Below are 16826 nucleotides of genomic sequence, written 5' to 3' on the forward strand. Positions count from 1 at the left end.
TGATTTCTTTTTTCCTGTCTGTGTTGGATATCCAGATGCAGAGAAGAATTCTGAATAAACCCCAGCAATAGTTATTTGAACAGGAGGATACAGGTAACATAAATCGGCCAAATTAATTCTACCCAATCAGACTGAAGGGAAGGAATTATATTCCATTCTTGGGGAGAAGTTTCCTTCGCCCTCCTAATACACATAAACAAGGAATCACATAGCACCTATTGCCACAGATAGCCACCTTGTGACCAGAGGGGAAACAGACATAGGTTTAAAACAATTTACAAAGGCTCAATGGAGAGGATGGACCTGCATCCTTGAAGACAACATTGAGTCAGCCCTAACTCTAGATTTCCACATAGATAACATAATAACCTTAGAGTTTAAAGGCAATTTGAGTCAACGTTTCTGTACTTGCGACTAAAATCAGTCTGACTGATAAAAGAACTTCATGGAGAAGGTGAGGATTAAGATAGGAATTGAAAATAAGGAAGCCTGGATGGACAAGACTAATAGGGAAGGCATTTATTGGACAGAAAGTATTTTTTGAGTTGCACTGACCTTTTGTTACATTGGTTCTGGACGGCCAGCTCCCCTTCGTTCCACTTTAGCTGCCCAACACTAGTGTGCTTTCTTCCTTTTCCTGTGCCCACTTATCCTCATCCATTTTCTCTAATGCCCAGCCTTGAAAATTATTCCAAAAACTCAGATATCCAGATATGTGAATAAGAGAGTTGTCAACTTTAATTTCATTTTTTAAGAAGTAGCCCTAGGACTCCTACTTTGAGAGGCTATCTTGCATAGTAGTCAAATAGGCAAAGGTTTGGAATTCTAGCTCAAACATTTAGTAGATGTGTGATCTGAATTTGTTGCTTAATCTCTCCAAGTCTCCATTTATCCATCTGTATGATGGGGATATTGCAATGAGAGTGAAGATTTAAGTGAGTCAGCATATATAAAGTACCTAGAAATAAAAAGCTCCACAGTAAATGCTATTTCCCTTTCTCCTCCTCCTCCAGTTCGATGTCCCTGGTAAGTCTGCTTTGTAGCACTACTATTTGTAAATGCAACATCAGCTTTGAACAAGGTAAATGTCACATATCATATGTATGAGGTGGTTATATTGACCCATTAGTACGCACATGAAATTACCACTAAAGTGATTACAGATAATTGGTGTTAACTAAATGAGCCATCACATTTGCATTCTTAAAGTTATGCAAATATAACTTTTAGTCTTTTACTAAAGTCTACAGAAATGTTATTTTTTCTGACCTTAGAAATAAAACTTTTTCTTTCAACTCAAATCTGAATGATTCAAAACATTCACATAGAATTCAAATAGAACATTCAAATATATAGACTATTTCCATAGAAAATCAAACCGCACAAATGCTTATGATGAGATTTCAAACAAAACTTTCTTCCTCATACACGAAAAAAGACTATTTTGTTTTTATTACCTCTAATGTGATGGTTAATTTGATGTGTCAACTTGACTAAGGCTATAGGGCCCAGTCATTTGTTCTAATACCAGTCCAGAAGTTGTTGTGAAGGTATTTTTTAAATGTGACCAGTATTCAATTTGGTGGACTTTGAGTAAAGCAGATGACCCTTCATAATGGGGGGGGTGATCTATTTAGTTGAAGGCCTTTAAGAGCAAAGACTGAGGTTTTCTAAGGAAGAAGCAATTCTGTAAATAATTTCAACGTAAATAAATATACAATGAACAGAGGAGTACAGATATCTCTTGGAGATATTGATTTGCTTATGATATATACCCAGAAGTAGAATTTGGAATCTTAAAAAAACACCAATTTCAAAGAAACAGAGAACAGATTGATGGTTGCCAGGGGTAGGGGGTGTATGGTGGGGGAAATAGGTAAAGGTGGTCCAGGGGTACAAAGTACCAGTCATAAGATGACAAGTTGGGGAAATGTGACGCGCAGCATGGTGACTACAATTAACAAAGCTGTATTGTATATCTGAAAGTTGCTAAGTGAGAAAATTGTAAATGTCCTCACCACACACACACACACACACACACACACACACACACTGTAGCTACATGAGGTGATGGATGTGTTACTAACCTTACCGTGTAATCATATGTCAGTGAGATCTCAACAAAGCTTAGAAGAAAAGAAAGGAGGAGGAGAAGGAGAAGCAGAAGCAATTCCGCCTCAAAACTGCAAAACGGAAACTCCATCTAAGTGTCCGGTCTGCAGATTTTGGACTTGACGATGAAACAGCAACCCTTACATGAATTTCCAATCTGCCAGTTTGCTCTACAGATTTTAGACTTCCCAACCTCCACAGTCATGCGAGTCACTGATAGATAGATAGGTAGATCCACAGATCCATAGATAGAGATAGAGATATATATCCTATTGGTTCTGTTTCTCTAGAGAATCCTGACTAATACATCTACTGATTCACAATGAGAAAAAAATCTTGAAAGTTAAACTTGAACTTGATTGAATAACTTTGAACCAGACTCTAATTTTGTGTGATTAAACAGAAAATTTTATAGCTAATATGGCAATTCTCATAAATTGACACCGCAGGACACTGATTATTTTATACACTCATTGTTTTGAAAAGAATGAGTACCAAAGAAAAGCCATCCACTACATTTGCAATGTTACATTTGTATCTCTCTTAAATATCCTTTATTGGACATGATTTCTGCAGTGATAATGTACTGTGGGTTTTCTGTGGCTAATAAACTTTCATTAGCATATGATTATACTAGCAGTAGGACAGTGTTAGCACCGTTCAGATGAGTAATGGTCCTCAAAGATTATAATTTTGCCTACTGTTTGTAATAATATCACTGCTAATCTATTAAACCATAACATTGGCCCTCTATCAAGAAAAAATAAATCCTAATTTTATGGAGTATACATATAAATGAGATTCATATTTCAGGGTGTTTGTTGGATGGATATTCTAAATAATCATCCCCAGACTGCACAAAAAAAGAACCATTTGCAAAGTCATCATAAGAATTTACAACTGCTCATGGAGAAATACATACTGGGTTTCTTCCCCAAAATGTGCTGAATATTGTCAGAGGAAATGATGAAATAATTAACCTTTTACATTCATAAATGCTAGGGTAATCATTTAAAAGGTGTTAGAAATTATAAACCATTTCTGAATAATGAAACTTCCAAAGATATCGACTTTTATATGTGACCTCAACAAAGTTGACATCATTCTAATAGGTTTCATCTATTTCAAAATACCAAGAGGGTCTGACTTCAATTAACTTTATATCTTAGTCATGTTAATGGTCTATATGGTAGTTAGTAGGGATATAATAATTCTTTTACTGCTAGTTTTAAATTTAAAGTTTTGGCTCTTTGAATAATTTGAAGGGGAACAGCTATTACCAGCTGCCACACCAGTGACAAAATTCCAATATAACGTCTGTGGGTGTTTTTGAGCTTCTAAGCCTAGTTAGTGATCACATCTCTCTGTAATCTCTTCCTCTCCATTGCTCATGTCTTTTTTTTTAACCAGCCATTTTAATTAATTACTTATTTTTTAACAGCTTTATTGAGTTATCTCTGACAACGCTCTCACACCTTGGCTGAATGATTCAAATAAATCGTGTCCGTATTACTTGCGTCCAGATTTTCCCTTGCCAATCCACGCTCTACCCTCTGGCAGAGTTCTTCGTTTTTCCCCAGTCTCAGATAGAACGGTATCATTTGTTTCCTGATCGACTTTCCTTGGTTCTCTTTGCCTATGGGATGAATCCCTAACTTAGTGCAATGTACCAGGCTCTTTATAATCCTTCCCCTGCTTATTTATAAACATTCTGCCATTGCACCCAAGACGCTTTACCATCCACAGCTATGACCATATCCTTCCCCCAATATGGTGAGCTTTCTCATGCTTCTGTGCCTCCGCATATGCCATTCCCTCTCTCCCCCGACCAAACCCTTCCTCATTTTCTCCACCAGCAAAACCAAGCTTTCCTTGACACACACTTCCTAAGCACTGTGTGCCCAGTGTGCTTTGACCTATGTCACTGGGATGGCAAGTACCAAGTTATACTGTAATTAAAGTGTACCTACCTCTTTCTTCCATGAGACGATGCCCTCCTGATGAACAGGAATCATGTTATTCCCCTTTGTGTCCCATCCACCAGCAATAACCACAGGAGTGCCGGCACATAATAGATGCTCAACACCTACTATACATAAAGTAATAAAATATAACTTTCTCTGAACTCAGTGAAAGGTTGCCTCAGGCAAAGGATTTTTTAAAAGAGAACAGACAGCTACATGGATGGACCTAGAGACTGTCATACTGAGTGAAGTCAGACAAATATCATATGATATCACTTATATGTGGAATCTAAAAAAAAAGGTACAAATGAGCCTACTTACAAAACAGAAATAGAGAGGACTTCCGGGAAGATGGCGGAAGAGTAAGACGCGGAGATCACCTTCCTCCCCACAGATACACCAGAAATACATCTACGCGTGGAACAACTCCTACGGAGCACCTACTGAACGCTGGCAGAAGACCTCAGACCTCCCAAAAGGCAAGGAACCCCCCACGTACCTGGTTAGGGCAAAAGAAAAAACTAAACAGAGACAAAAGGATAGGGACGGGTCCTGCAATAGCGCGAGAGAGCTGTGAAGGAGGAAAAGTGTCCACACACTAGGAAGCCCGTTCGCGGGTGGAGACTTCGGGAGGCGGAGTGGGGGAGCTTGGGAGCCGCGGAGGAGAGCACAGCAACAGGGGTGCGGAGGGCAAAGCGGACAGATTCCAGCGCAGAGGATCGGGCCGACCGGAACTCACCAGCCGAGAGGCTTTTCTGCTCGCCCGCCGGGGCGGGCGGGACTGGGAGCTGAGGCTCCGGCTTTTGTCGGAGCGCCGGGAGAGGACTGAGGTTGGCGGCGTGAACACAGCCTGCAGGGCGTTAGTGCACCGCGGCTAGCCGGGAGAGAGTCCGGGGAAAAGTCTGGACCTGCCGAAGAGGCAAGAGACTTTTACGTCCCTCTTTGTTTCCTGGTGCACGAGGAGAGGGGATTAAGAACGCTGCTTGAGAGAGCTCCAGGGACGGGCGCGAGCCGCGGCTAAAAGTGCGGAGCCCAGAGACAGACATGAGACGCTAAGGCCGCTGCTGCCGCCACCAGGAGGCCTGTGTGCGAACACAGGTCACTAGCCACACGCCCTTCCGGGGAGCCTGTGCAGCCCGCCACTGCCAGGGTCCCGGGATCCAGGGACAACTCGCCCGGGAGATCGCACGGCGCGCCTCAGGCTGCAACGTCACGCCGGCCTCTGCCGCTGCAGGCCCGCCCCACACTCCGTGACCCTCCCTACCCCCCGGCCTGAGTGAGCCAGAGCCTCCGAATCAGCGGCTCCTTTAACCCCGTCCTGTCTGAGCAAAGAACAGACGCCCTCCGGCGACCTACACGCACAGGCGGGGCCAAATCCAAAGCTGAGCCCCTGGGAGCTGTGAGAACAAAGAAGAGAAAGGGAAATCTCTCCCAGCAGCCTCAGAAGCAGCGGATTAAAGCTCCACAATCAACTTGATATACCCTGCATCTGTGGAATACCTGAATAGTCAACGAATCATCCCAAATTAAGGAGCCCTGTGGATGAAAGGCTCTTGGTGCTGCAGCCAGGAGTCAGTGCTGTGCCTCTGAGGTGGGAGAGCCAACTTCAGGACACTGGTCCACAAGAGGCCTCCCAGCTGCACATAATATCAAACAGCAAAAATCTCCCAGAGATCTCCATCTCAACGCCAGCACCCAGCTTCACTCAACGACCAGCAAGCTACAGTGCTGGACATCCTATGCCAAACAACTAGCAAGACAGGAACACAACCCCACCCATTAGCAGAGAGGCTGCCCAAAATCATAATAAGTCTACAGACACCCCAAAACACACCACCAGACGTGGACCTGCCCACCAGAAAGACAAGATCCAGCCTCATCCACCAGAACACAGGCACTAGTACCCTCCACCAGGAAGCCGACACAACCCACTGAACCAACCTTAGCCACTGGGGACAGACACAAAAAACAACAGGAACTACGAACCTTCAGCCTGCAAAAAAGGAGACCACAAACACAGTAAGATAAGCAAAATGAAAAGACAGAAAAACACACAGCAGATGAAGGAGCAAGATAAAAACCCACCAGACCTAACAAATGAAGAGGAAATAGGCAGTCTACTGGAAAAAGAATTCAGAATAATGATAGTAAGGTTGATCCGAAATCTTGGAGATAGAATGGACAATAGAATGGACAAAATGCAAGAATCAGTTAACAAGGACCTAGAAGAACTAAAGATGAAACAAGCAACGATGAACAACACAATAAATGAAATTAAAAGTACTCTAGATGGGATCAATAGCAGAATAACTGAGGCAGAAGAACGGATAAGTGACCTGGAAGATAAAATAGTGGAAATAACTACTGCAGAGCAGAATAAAGAAAAAAGAATGAAAAGAACTGAGGACAGTCTCAGAGACCTCTGGGACAACATTAAACGCACCAACATTCGAATTATAGGGGTTCCAGAAGAAGAAGAGAAAAAGAAAGGGACTGAGAAAATATTTGAAGAGATTATAGTTGAAAACTTCCCTAATATGGGAAAGGAAATAGTTAATCAAGTCCAGGAAGCACAGAGAGTCCCATACAGGATAAATCCAAGGAGAAATACGCCAAGACACATATTAATCAAACTGTCAAAAATTAAATACAAAGAAAACATATTAAAAGCAGCAAGGGAAAAACAACAAATAACACACAAGGGAATCCCCATAAGGTTAACAGCTGATCTTTCAGCAGAAACTCTGCAAGCCAGAAGGGAGTGGCAGGACATATTGAAAGTGTTGAAGGAGAAAAACCTGCAACCAAGATTACTCTACCCAGCAAGGATCTCATTCAGATTTGATGGAGAAATTAAAACCTTTACAGACAAGCAAAAGCTGAGAGAGTTCAGCACCACCAAACCAGCTCTACAACAACTGCTAAAGGAACTTCTCTAGGCAAGAAACACAAAAGAAGGAAAAGACCTACAATAACAATCCCCAAACAATTAAGAAAATGGGAATGGGAACACACATATCGATAATTACCTTAAATGTAAATGGACTAAATGCTCCCACCAAAAGACACAGATTGGCTGAATGGATACAAAAACAAGACCCATATATTTGCTGTCTACAAGAGACCCACTTCAGACCTAGAGACACATACAGACTGAAAGTAAGGGGATGGAAAAAGGTATTTCATGCAAATGGAAACCAAAACAAAGCTGGAGTAGCAATTCTCATATAAGTTATATATATATATATATATATATATATATATATGTAGTTTGCTTGAGTGCAGTGTTTTTTGTTTTCTGTACTGAATTCATTAGCATGGGTCGGTATAAAATTTAGCATAGGTCAATATGTAATTTGTAAACTAATAAGGTCTTAAAAGTGAGGAATTAAGTCTTTTAAATTTAATTATTTATTGTAAAGAGCAGAATAGCATACATAAACAGGTGCCTAAGGAAAACTTGTATTCTAATATGGAACTCTCATGAACACCTTTTTTTTTTTTTCTTCTAACGGTATGATAGTAGGCCATTTGATTATTTTTATGGCTTTAACTTTACAACAATGAAATATTCGTAAATTTTAAAAAGTATTTTTCTTTATTTGATGCGGGTGGGATACTGGAGAAATGAAAGGTCAAACATCTATTGAGGAATCCATACTTGTCTATATATTGTGTACTTTTATTTCAAGAGCTGATTTAAAATTCCTAAAAGGATGCTATAATAAGTTATTATGCCATTTTACAGACTGAATTAAGTGAATTTCAGGGAGGTATGAAACTTGCCTAAGGCTATCCAGCTACCAAGCGGTAGAAGTGAGAATTAAATCCAGGTATACCTATAAAAAAAAATAAAAAAATAATAAAAAAAAAAAGAAGGCGAGGGCAGCACCAGGGTATGGGGTTGTTAGTTTTATAGGGGTGAGTAATTTCATACGCTGATGAGTGGGAGGAGTATTCCAGCTATTTTGGGGAAGGGGTGGGGATTTCTAGGAATTGAGCCACCGCCCACTTTTTGACCTTTATGGTCATCCTTGGAACTGTCGTGGCACCTGTGGGTGTGTCGCTTAGCTTGCTGATGTGTTACAATGAGCGTATACTGAGGCTCAAGGTCTAGTGGAAGTAGACTCGTCCGCCATCTTGGACCTATTTTGTTCTAATCAGTTTATGTTGTGTCCTCGGGCTATGTAATTCTTTTAAAGGTTGTGCCCTGCCCCCTTTCCTCCTGTTTCATATTGAATATATAATATTTACCAGAGTATGTTTTAATAATTAATACATGATATATTGTATAATTAATTTATATATCATATATATAATGATATCTATAGGTATTTGTTCTAATAAGTCATTAAAAATAAAAAAAAAAACAGAAATAGAGTCACAGATGTGGAAAACAAACTTATGGTTACAAGGGGGAGGGGGGAGGATAAATTGGGAGATTGGGATTGACATATACACACTACTACATATAAAATAGATAGCTAATAAGAACCTACTGTGTAGCACAGGGAACTCTACTCAATACTCATAATGACCTATATGGGAATAGAATCTAAAAATGAGTGGATATATGTATAACTGATTCACTTTGCTGTACAGCAGAAAGTAACACAACATCGTAAATCAACTCTACTCCATTAAAAATTAATTTTAAATTTTTTAAAATTAAAGAGAATAGAATATCGATTCTAGATTTTAGTAAATGTCTTCAAATTTCAAAGCTAAATACAATGTAAGACCCGAAGCATTCTTTCAGCTCATCTCACCAAGCCAACCTTTCACAGCATCAGAGATGACCTGGCCTCTCCTCTGTGGTCGGCCTGATCTAGTTCACAGCCACTCCACTAATCACATCACGATCCACTGTGTTTCTCTTATGGGGTGGTCCCCCCTTTGTCTTCAGCATCATAAGCTACTCATTCTTAGACGGCTACCTGGAGACCCGTTGACTGAAAGGCACATCTCTCTTTCCTAACTCATGGTTTATAATGGTGGCCCGACTTGTGATGTAATTTACCACTTTCTAATTACTGCATGTAAACTTGCTTTTTTTCTAAGCAAGCTCAGATGATCCTTCAGGAATGGATTATACTCTACTTGTTTCAGAAACCCTGTTCCCCTAATTCCCATCACACCTAAAATATGCCAGATATGGAGGCATTGATAGACTGGGTACTAAGTGAAAGTGTACTTTTTTTTTTTTTTTTTTTTTTTTTTTGCGGTATGCGGGCCTCTCACTGTTGTGGCCTCTCCCGTTGTGGAGCACAGGCTCCAGACGCGCAGGCTCAGCGGCCATGGCTCACGGGCCCAGCCGCTCCGCGGCATGTGGGATCTTCCCGGACCGGGGCACGAACCCGTGTCCCCTGCATCGGCAGGCGGACTCTCAACTACTGCGCCACCAGGGAAGCCCGAAAGTGTACTTCTTTAAAAAAGAAACAAACAGCACTTTGAGAAATACTGGACCATTGATTTTTTTGCCCTGAATCACTGTCATAGTTCTGCTTGAATGGATCCATAATGTTAAAAGAAAATAGAGGAAAATACTTAGTTTTCATAAATATCTGAATTCTGATCCCCTGCTTCCTGAACTAGCTCATTTTCTAGTTGATGAAGCTTGCTTGTAGGAAGTAAATAAAATTTACAGAATGGAATTTTCTCTTGCATTACCTGATAAGCTATGATCACAATGGAAAAGTCTCTTAGAGACCTAAAATGTAATTTATAATAAATATAAAGGCTTCTACGAGGATTGAGAATTCTTGGATACTTTTCTATGAATCTAAAACAATCTTCCCTGATAGCACACACGATACATTTTTGTGAAATCATCATTTATTTCTCTTTTCCATTGTAGTCAGATACCATCTATAAGAAGCAAACTCAGAAAACTAAGTTCACATTAATATTGTCTTATATGATTATGTGCTTTTTTTCACATCTTTATTGGAGTATAATTGTTTTACAATGTTGTGTTAGTTTCTGCTGCACAACAAAGTGAATCAGCTATATGTGTACATATATCCCCACATCCCCTCCCTCTTAAGCCTCCCTCCCTCCCACCCTCCCTATCCCACCCCTCTAGGTCGTCACAAAGCATCGAGCTGATCTCCCTGTGCTATGCAGCTGCTTCCCATTAGCCATCCATTTTACATTTGGTAGTGTATATATGTCAATGCTACTCTCCCACTTCGTCCCAGCTTCCCCTTCCCCCCGTGTCCTCAAGCCCGTTCTCTACATCTGCGTCTTTACTCCTGCCCTCCCACTAGGTTCATCGATACAGTTTTTTCAGATTCCATATATATGCGTTAGCATACAGTATTTGTTTTTCTCTTTCTGACCTAGTTCACTCTGTGTGACAGATTCTAAGTCCATCCAACTCACTACAAATAACTCAATTTCACTCCCTTTTACGGCTGAGTAATAGTCCATTGTATATATGTGCCACATCTTCTTTATCCATTCATCCGATGATGGGCACTTAGGTTGTTTCCATCTCCGGGCTATTGTAAATAGTGCTGCAATGAACATTGGGGTGCATGTCTCTTTTTGAATTATGGCTTTCTCAGGGTATATGCCCAGTAGTGGGATTGCTGGGTCAAATGATAGTTCTATTTTTAGTTTTTTAAGTAATCTCCATACTGTTCTCCATAGTGCCTGTATTAATTTACATTCCTACAAACAGTGCAGGAGGGTTCCCTTTTCTCCACGATGTGTTTTTATTTTAATGAAGACATCCCTTAACTCATTGGAGGGAAATAATAAGCAATATGCCAACTTGCTTTTATTAGTTTAAAAGTTTTCTAATAGAGCTTTCCCATTGCCTAATGTAATCATAGTGGATCCTTAATATGATGGGCACAGTGGACTTGCGGTCTAAGACAAAGGAAAGAAAAATTTAGATAATTGTCTCAGCTCTGCCTCATACTTTATCTGTATGACATTGAGCAGATCATGCGAGCGCTGGATTTTACTTTTCCTTTTACAGCAAGAGATAAACGGACCTCCGCTACATTATTTAGAGAATTACTATAAGAATACAGTGGTAGAATATAAGGAGGAAACGTACAAATTCTTATAAAATGTGAAACTAACGAATGCACATGAATGCAAATTATTATTACCTAGGCATCTCAACATCCTAACATAATTTATGTAATATTTAGAAGTATTAAAGGAACGACTTTTGATGAATGTTTCTTGAAGATGAGTGTTTCAAATTTGCTTAATGTGCTGAGGGTTGGTTTACATTTTAAAAGACCTGTGAAGGGGTCAAAAGGATGAGTCAATTAGAGATGATTTGGTCTCCTCCTGCCAGACTTGTCCAGTGCCTACAAAATCAAGTCTAAACACTACTTCCCAAAGGGGCAGTTCCTCATTAATCATCATCAGTGAATATTTATGGGGCCTACCTATGGCAGTGGTGACACAGTTGGCATCCTTATGTTGGTTCATTAATCTACAGCATATATGGTGTAGGCAGGCATTTGTTTCTGATGTCTTTATTTGAAAAAAATCAGGTTTGTGAACTTGGGTTGATAAGTTCATGTTTTTGCAATCACCAAAAGCTTGTTTTTGACAGGCATCATTCAAGGTTCCCTAGAGCAGAGGTGTCCGTGTTGACTGTAGACCCAATGGGAGATGACAGATGGGTAAAGGGAGTTAATTGTATACAAAACTTTGCCCGCACGTGTGTCTGGATCCACTGTCCGGATCCACTTCTAGGCAAGGGGCTCCTGGCTGCCATCAGGTTCTCTAGGGAGAATGTAACTTCTGTGATGATAGTACTTCTGTGACAATACATCCTCACTCTAGAGAAGGGTGTTTTTGGGGCCCACACTGTGTGTGATATGGAAGAATGCTCACCATAAGAGATGTTCTGCATGTCAAGTCAATATGCGAAGCTCTTTTCGAGACTTTTTCCCCTTTTCTCAGAAGATATCCCATTTTTATTACTTTTGAGTTCTACATTTATCATTTTCCTTATTACTTCAAGTGTTTTGACATTTTTAAAAGGCTAAACTGTGTTATGTTTAGCAATCTGTGAAATAGCACAGCGATTCACGTCTAACACGTAACCGCTTCCACAGATGTATTCCTGTTTATTAAAAACTAATTTAGAATTGCACTTCCTATTAGATCATCAAGTCTCAGGATCCTCATCTAATCTTCAGGATGATTTTCTAAAAATCTCAAGGTGACACTACATTTCACAATATATCAATAAATAATTTACAATTTTTACCAATCATACCACAATCCTAGATAGTTACTACTATCACAGCTTAAAAAATGAAACTCAACCCCATTTTGTTTTGTAGTCTTGATTTCAAAGTCATGGCAAATAAACCTGTAACTCTTTAAAACAGATGGTCATTGCTCCAGAAATAATATAATGGTGAAAATTTGTTTTCAACTTATTTATCCAGATTGAGTCATTTGTCTTCTGTCTTTCTGTTGGGATAAAACATTGGCTAATTGTCCTGGGGCTATGAGACCAAAACAGCTTTTTTAAATGCCACGTTAATGGTAATTTGTAAATTATACTCTGTGCCTATTTCAGTGTGGTTTCTTTCTCAGCAGTCATTAGTAATAGCTTCACTCTACCCAGGTACTTAAATAGTCATTTAAGTATGTGAAAATCTGAGTATAGCCCGTTTGGTTTTTGTGATGTTCAAGAATATTTTAATGAATACTAAGAAGAAAGCTGTTATGAGAGGCCAGAATATAAGAGTTGGGACATTTGGTCTGGACTACATTGAACAAATTTAGCATTTACTTTAATTTGCGATCACATGAATGGTGGGTTGAAACATTCTGAAGAATTCTGAATTCTGAAGTTTCTTTAGGAAGACAGGGGTTGGGTTCAGGACCTATAACTGTCATGTGCTACACAGAACCCTGACATCATGGTCCACCCACAAAATTCTATTCTAGGTTTTGCAGATCATAACGAAAGTTAAACAACAAGATTTCCTGAAGAAGCTAATCTTATAAATGATAAAGTGATTAAAATATTTGGGGGGCAAGTTAATGTTTAAGAAGAGGATTGTTAATTTAGAATTCAGGCAAGTTATGTGGGATACTCAGGTTAAAGGGCAGAGATTTTAAATCAGTACGTATCTTCAGTACTTTCTTTGATCATCCAGATAAAGAACTGTTACAGATTTATTTTATTTGTTTATTAGGACAGAACAATTTGGTGGTAACTTACATTTGGTTCACCTTTAAACTTGTATAATAGTAAAGCCAGAATCCTTCACATTTCCATTATTTAATAGGACGACTAGTGTGATGTGAATATCTATTTAACCATTTATCTTAGACATAAGAGAGGAATATGCATAGAACTAAACCAACATCTTTGGGGCTACAATACTGAGTAATATCTTAGATAATTCTGGATCCTCTTGCAAACCACAAAGTAGGCAGTATTTTGCACAAAGTCCAAAAAACAAAACACAACAGTGTGTGTGTGTGTGTGTGTGTGTGTGTGTGTGTGTGTGTGTTTACTTGAGTCCTCTAGGGAAAATGTTTTTTAATTGGAGTCATTTCCCAATACACATTACAACTTGTTGTCTCTTCTCATAAGATCTCTAATATTTATCAAGGAATGTTTGTTGCTATGGTGGTAGGGGAGACAGGATAAGATTGTGAGAAATATTTCAAAGGATTGTTGGCGTTTAATCCCTTATCCAGACTCTAAAGCCAGACTCTGCTGGCTCCTCAAAACTTACTACACTCTAAACGACATCTGTTATCTCTTCACACTGCAATGATTCAAATTCGGTTGCTTGAAAAAAATGATCCCTTAACAAAAAGAAGAAAGTCATTAAGAGACAACTGATTTAGGATAGGAAAGATTAATGTCATTTAAAGTACTGAAGTTCAAAGCGTAAAGTGGATATTTACCTAGAGGAAGATGTCCAGTGGGAATTGTGAAGGGGGGACAGAAGCTTATGACTGAAAGGCTTAACAATATATTCATAAATCACACTTGAGTTTAAGAGAGTGAACAAGATCAGTCTGAGGGAAGGATTATTAACCTGGGGTCAGTGAATCCCCTAAGGGTATTCATGAACTCCTGAATTTATATCAAAAATGTTATAAGAATCTGTTCCCTTAAAAAGGGCCCATAACTTAAATAGATTCTCAAAAGAGGCTATGATCCAAAAATTGTTTTTAGAAGTTGGACCAAGGAAAGGACAAATGAACATATAAAGAAAGGACATGAATAATATGGATAGTAAAGAGACATTTGATAAAAGGCATTAAACCAGCATTTCTTGAAAGCCAATGACGTGCCAGGCAATGTCTCAGGGCATTTCATATAGAATGTCTCATTTAATCTTCTCAACAGTCCTGTGAGGCTGAGATCACTAACATGGTTTTACACATGAGATATATGAAGCTCAGAGATTAAAAGCATTTCTCAAAATCCAACAGTAACTAAGCAACAGGGCAATTCCTGTTTGGAGAGCATGATTCCAAGTTTGGTGCTCAGTATCATAACTACAGAAGAACTAGAGAGAAGAGTGGTAGGAAAACAAAAATGTGCGAATACCAGCATACACACTATCAAGTAGGAAACAATAACAAAGACAATTTTCTGCAGCCTGAAGTAGATTTGACAGGATGCATGTCCATGGAATATTATGGTAACAAAATTTAGCTGCAAGTATTTTTAACAATCAAGTCAGGGAAACCTCCAGCATATTGAAATCTATTGATAAGTTGAAAAATAATTCCCTTGACTATTAAAAATCATCATTAAGATATTATTCAAAAACTTTTAATAATAGTTTCATTCATTCTTTCAGCCTTCTTGGTGAAAGGTACTACATTATAAAGCAGTTTAAACAACTTCAATAAGTTTTTCGTTATGGTCATGTTGTGTTTGAGTACTGAACATTTTCAAGAAAATCATTACACAACATATGCAATAACAATATTGAAATGTATGAAACATGCTATTATATCTTCAATTCACTGAATTGAGATGATCTAGAAAATGAACTTGGAAATAACCTAGTTAAAGAGGAAAAGCATCTTTATGTGTTAAATGCAGGTTAACTGATAGTGAAAAGAGAAACTTTTACCAATGAAAATGTAACTTTTATAGTTTGAGACACAAAAACTGAATATTACTGTTTTTTTAAAAATAAAATTATTCTTTCAGAAAGATCAGGCTGCCACCATTCAAATCTCTTGACCAGTATCGATATCAGTAAAATCAAGAAAGCCAACATCATGTGCTGCACAACATAATGCAGCAGAAAGTACACAACAACATCTATGAGATATTTTGGCCTAAAAAAATTAAACTTGAATCTCATAGAACCATTAGTCTAACTATCAATTTATAAGAAGTATAGAGGATAGAGGAACAAGTTAAATGATACCACAAGGAAGAAATAAGTCAAACTTGGAACATGGGACAAAGAGCCAAGTTCTCCCCAGTAAACCAATGGCATTAAAAAAAAGAAGAAGAAGAAGAAAGAAAAAGTAAAAGAAAGGGATACTTGTGATGATATAAAAGAGACTTAAGAAACAGAAAACCCAACCAAATGTAGAGAACTTTTTGGATCCTGATTTGAACGTGTAGCGTTTCTTGAATCTGAGGAATCATGTCTTTTGTTAATTCAGAAAAATTCATAGCCATTATCACTCTTCACCATGTCTATTAACTACTTCCATGCCTTTTCTGTCTTAATCATGTGCTGCAGGGTGGGTAACTCCTTCGTTTTATCTTACAGTTTACTAATCCTCTCTTCAGGTGTTTCTGATCTCCTATTTAACCCATCCACAGAAGTTTTTATTTCTGAAATAAATATATTTCAGATGAAATATATTTTGTGAATATATTTTGTTATTTATAGTTCTTTTGGGTTTTTTTCTCTACCCTGCCATTTTTACAGTGTCTGTTTGCTTTAGGGTTTTGATTCTCTTTTATGTTTTTAATTTTTTAAATAATAAGTATTTCCTCACCTGTATCCGAAGTTTTGTGGGGTACAAGCACACTTGCCATTACACTGTTGACTCTGACTCGTGCCACTTTATGCCTTTGATAATTTAGGATAATAAACTCATCTTCAGAAGCCATCTTCAGTGGCTCCTAATTGATGGGAAGTCTAAATAGCTAGAGTTAAGGACATAACATTCCAGAGAGGTTTTGCATTTGCTTCTCCCCAGAGACCCTGCATTGCTGCCTTGGGACTATCCTGACTATTAACTTGTCCAGTTACTGATTCCGGTATCTCATAGTAGCGTGTTATGGCACAGAACCTTAACTAAAAATTCCTAGGGGACACTATTTGTCCCCTAAGCCCAGACCAAGACAATCAAGATTCTTATTATCCATCCTAGCAAGTAAGCAGATTTTTCACTCCATATATAGCCCTCTGAGATTTCTGCCTATTTTATGTTGCATTTTTAGTTGACTGAGGAAGGAGGGCTTTCATTTTATCTAGTTCACTGTTTATCCAAAATTATAAGATTCTGTTTATTGGTCTTCAAAACTTGAAATTTGGGCTTCCCTGGTGGCGCAGTGGTTGAGAGTCTGCCTGCTGATGCAGGGGACACGGGTTCGTGCCCCGGTCCGGGAGGATCCCACATGCCATGGAGCAGCTGGGCCCATGAGCAATGGCCACTGAGCCTGCACGTCCGGAGCCTGTGCTCCGCAACGGGAGAGGCCACAGCAGTGAGAGGCCTGCGTACCACAAAAAAAACCGAAAAACAAAAAACCGGAAA

This window comes from Orcinus orca, chromosome 15 (genome assembly GCF_937001465.1).
Source record: "Orcinus orca chromosome 15, mOrcOrc1.1, whole genome shotgun sequence".
Classification (NCBI taxonomy): domain Eukaryota; kingdom Metazoa; phylum Chordata; class Mammalia; order Artiodactyla; family Delphinidae; genus Orcinus; species Orcinus orca.